This window comes from Suricata suricatta, chromosome 11 (assembly GCF_006229205.1).
Source record: "Suricata suricatta isolate VVHF042 chromosome 11, meerkat_22Aug2017_6uvM2_HiC, whole genome shotgun sequence".
Classification (NCBI taxonomy): domain Eukaryota; kingdom Metazoa; phylum Chordata; class Mammalia; order Carnivora; family Herpestidae; genus Suricata; species Suricata suricatta.
Window position 1 is genome coordinate 1,680,789 of NC_043710.1, and position 4,441 is coordinate 1,685,229.

General features: G+C 56.3%; 1 protein-coding gene across 1 annotated transcript in view; it reads left to right on the top strand.

The window, feature by feature from the left end:
- KCNQ1 (potassium voltage-gated channel subfamily Q member 1) overlaps window positions 1–4,441 on the top strand; it is a 287,385-nt gene that overhangs the window by 65,753 nt on the left and 217,191 nt on the right. The window lies entirely within an intron of this gene.

Sequence of the window (4,441 nt, forward strand, 5' to 3'; positions counted from 1 at the left end):
TAGCCCAAGCCCCGGCGACAGCAGCGTGGCAGGCCTGGGGGCCAGGCGTCCACTCTGGGCACACAAGGGGCCCAATTTCTGACTCGGGGTGGTTTTATTTATTTTTTTAAATCTCACAAAACCAGGTCCTCGATTTGGCAGGACTCTGCTTTTCCCGATCAACTTGCCTCTTGCAGAGGAGTCCGTTCGCTCGTCCGTGTTTGGGGCCGGTTTCGTTTGTCTGACTTCTCCCTCAGGCCTGCGGGGCGCTGACCCCCCCCCCCCCGCCCCCGGCGAAACGACGCCTTCCCAGGTGTGCAGGCCAGTGAGTCCTGGCAAATGTCTGCCGTCGTGGAGTCAGGATCTGGAACATTCCCATCACCCCCAAGAGTCCCCGGTGCCCCTTGGCAGCCCCCGCGCCCCCGCGCCCCCAGCACCTGGTAATCACGGATGTTTCCTGTCCCCGTGGCCGGGCCTGTTCCAGAACGTCATGCGAACGGCATCCTGGGCCACGGAGCCCAGCGTCTGGCTTCTCTCACGGAGCAGGACGCCTGTGAGCCTCACCCCGTGGCTGCGTTCACGACTTTGTTTCCTCCTAATTGGAGAGGATAAAATGTACCACAGTTTGTTTATCCTTCACAGGCTGATGGACACTTGAGTGGTTTCCAGTTTTCTGCTGTTATGATTAAAGGCGTCCTGATTACTGCGCGCAGGTTTCGAGAAGGCCCGATGTCTTCATTCCTCGGGGGGCCGGCTGGCCGTGTGGCTGAGGCGCGCTGACCCTGCCGGGGAGCCCCGCCCGGTCCCCACGTTCGCCCCGCGCCCCCCTGCCGTCGGTGCGGCCCCAGCTCGCGGATTTCCCGCGTTCCCCAGCGCCCGCAGCCCGTTCTCGGCGGCTCCCCACGGTCCGCGCCTCCCCTGACAAAGGGCTCGTGGGTTTTGCCCACCTTCGCGATCGGGCCCTCCGTCCCATGGGGGGCTGTAAACGTTGGTACGCTCTGGATCCAAGTGGAGACACTGCATCTGGACGGTCAGATGGGTGTTTGGCCAACGTGTCCTCCCCGCTCTGTGGCTTCTCTTTGCTCTTGACACTGTCTTGAGCACAAGTTTTTAATTTTGACGAACTCCCAATTTTTCAGGGTTTTTTTCCTTAAAGGTTCATGTTTTTCGTGTCCTGTCTAAGAAATATTTGCCTAATCCAGGGTTACAAAGACTTTCCTCCTATATTTCTGTAGAAATTTTATAGTTTTACATTCTGTGTTTATATCTGCAATCCATTTCAAGTTTAATTTTATATGCAGTGACAGGTATTAAATCTTTCTTGCATGTGGTTCTATCCAGCACCGTTTTTCCATCGAATTAGTTTGACACCTTTGATGAAAATCAGTTGACCATATGCGTGGGTCTGCTTCTGGACTTTCTAATCTGTTTTGCCATGACCACACCGTCTTGATTAACGTGACTTTTATAGTAAGCCTTGAAATCAGGCTGTGTTAATCCCTCAATTTTGTTCATTTTCAAAAATATGTTGGCAATTCTAGTCCTTGCATTTCCATGTAAATCTTAGGATCAGTTTGTTAATTTCTACAAAAAAAACCCCACACCCTACCACCCTGCCGGAGTGTCCTTTCACGCCGCGGGGAGCCGGGCGTCGGTCAGCGAACCGAGTGCCCTTGGATCTCAGTAATGCTGCTTTCTGCTTCACAAACATGATGTGCCTCTGCGCCTTTCTAGATACTTTTCCGTATCACTCATCCGTGTTTTACGGTCTCCAGTGCACAGATCTCCTGTGTGACTTGTGTGATTTGTTGCCATTTCGTGGTTCTGACATTACCTGAATGGTACGCTTTTCTTAAGTTCACTTTTGGATGGCTTGTCCCTAGCACAGTGACCTTTTGTCCTGTGGCTTTGCTAACCTTATTAGTTCTGGAGGCTTTTTTTTTTTTCCTTTTGGTAGACTTTTTAGGATTTTTCTATGGAGATGATCGTGTTGTCCCAAACAAAGTCAGTTAGCTAATTTTTTTTTTTTCCTTTTCAATCTTTGTGCTTTTTGTCCCTTGCTCTTGTCCGAGGCACCAGCTGGGCCTCCACAGCGACGCTCAGTAAATAGTGAGGAGACATCAGCGCCCCCGTTCTGGTTCCCGATCCAGGGGGACACTGGGTCTCTCGCCAGGAAGCGGACACTGGCTGTGGGCTCTGCATGCGCCCCGCACCCGCTGAGGATGCCCCTCTCTTCCCACTTTGCTGGGGAGACTGGATGTCGAGTGTGGCTGCCGATTTCATCGACGCTTTTCTGTATCTCTGGATTGTGTGTTTTTTTCTTTCTACTTTATTAATGCAGTGAGCTACACCGAGTGCTTTTCAAATCGTAAACCGACCTGAATTCTTCCTGTAAAGCCCACTTCATCATGATGCATTTTTAAAAAAATACATTGTTGGCTTTGATTTGGCAAATTTAACAGAGTTTTCGCATCTGTGCTCACGAGGGATTGTGTCCGAGGTTTCCTGCTTGCAGCGGCTTTGCTTTTGGCATTAGGAAATCAGTTGGGAAGGGTTCCTGCTTTTTGGTTCCGGAAGATTTAGGGCAGAAGTGCTGTTTTCTTCAGTGTTTGACCAGACGTGCAAAGCCATCAGGCCTGGAGTTTTCTTTGTGGGAAGGTTTTTGGTTAGAAATTCAGTTTTTTTCCACAGGCTTAGGGCTATCCGGTTTGTTTCTTCCCGAGTAATTTCAGTAGTTTGTGTCTCTGGTATTTGACCCCAAAGAGCCAGCCCCCCATCTTAGGACCCGGGTCAGTCCACCCTGTGGGAGCGGGGGACCTGGGGCTGTCCAAACACAGAGCACCCTCCTCGGGGCCCTGAAGGGGGTGCGGGCTGGAGGGGCCCTCGCAGGCCGGGCCCAGCTGGGCAGCCCTGCTCTGGTGACAGGGACACGGTTGGCGGGGGGTGGGGTGGGGGGTGAGACCCTCTGCTTCCTCCCAGCCCTGCTGGCGGGAAGACTACGCCTTCCTTCCTCGGAGGAATGGACTCCAAGGAGACGGCCCTCGGAGCCCAGGGCAAGTTCGCTTTCGTCTTGTGCTTTTACTCTGTAAACTCCAGGCCTAAAACAACACATCCTTCTGAAGCTGTTCACATATTAGCTCTTAAAACAGCAAAATCCGTGCACAATTTCCTCTCAATCCCTTAGAACATTCCTGAAAGAAAAAAAAAACTTTAAATTCACCGCCTGTCATTAAGAACCTCTGGATGTGTGGAGCTGGGCGAGGCACCCAGCCGTCGGGACACGGAGGAGCAGGGCCCTGGCTCGCCCGCACCCCACGAGCCCCCGGAGCTGGGCCGGCCTGCACCCCCCACCAGCAGCCCCCCTGCTGGCTCCGCTAAAATAAACACCATTCAAACCCGGGCAGAGCCTTTCAGCGCGCCAACCAGATAATTAGAAAGGGTTTTCATCCCCAAGTCGCTCTTGGTTTGGTGAACTTCTCGTTCTGGGTAAATTCTTAAATAAGACATTTTTAGAAGCTTGGGCTCTCAGCAAATGAAACCCCGGCGGCCGCCTCCGCCCCCTGCCCCTCAGCCCGGCCGGCTGAGGTGCCCGTCACAGGGGTGGGACTCCTTTGGGGTTAGCAGCCCTCAGCAGTGAGGTTCCGGGGCTGAAAATAAACCCCATTTAGCTGGCCTGGAGACGGAAATAGCCCTGCCTGGGGAAGACGGGGGATTTGCTTTCCATACGTGCAAAGCTGGCTGCCGGGCGGCGGGCGGCGGCTGCAGCTGGGCACGGGCGGTCTCGGGGCCCCCCCCGCGCCCCGGCCACAAATTACAGGGTGGCCCGCCTGGCTGCTCCCGTGTGCGCGAGGCCCGAGTGTGATTCACGGAGCTCGTGGCCCCCAGTGGAAAGCCCCCACCTGCCTTTTTGACTGTTTAATGCCCTGGACACTGTCCCCCCCCACCTTCCCCGCCCCTGCGGCCTGGTCGTTAGCCTGTGATGCCTCTCCCGGCGCGGCAGCGTCTGCCTTCCGAGCCCAGGGGGCTCCCGGGGAGCCGGGAGGGCTCGGTCCGGTGTCTGCCCGCGCACATAGAGACGCGGGACCCCGTCCCAGGAGCAGAGAGCTCTGGGGCCTGTGACCTGGATGTCCACAGGGACTTCGGTCCAGCCTTTGGCCTGACCTGGACGACAGGCGGGAGCCCCCACTTGCTGTGTGGGTCTCTTCGGAGGCTAGGAGAGCCAGGGAGCGCTGTCCCAGCTCTGGGCGGCTCCTTGGCCCCTAGATGCGTCCCCCCACCTCCGCTCTGCGAGCGGCGTTCTCCCCGCTGGTGCGCAGGCTCCCCCCACCTCCGCTCTGCAGGCTCCCCCCACCTCCGCTCTGCGCGCGGCGTTCTCCCCGCTGGTGCGCAGGCTCCCCCCACCTCCGCTCTGCGCGCGGCGTTCTCCCCGCTGGTGCGCAGGCTCCCCCCACCTCCGCTCTGC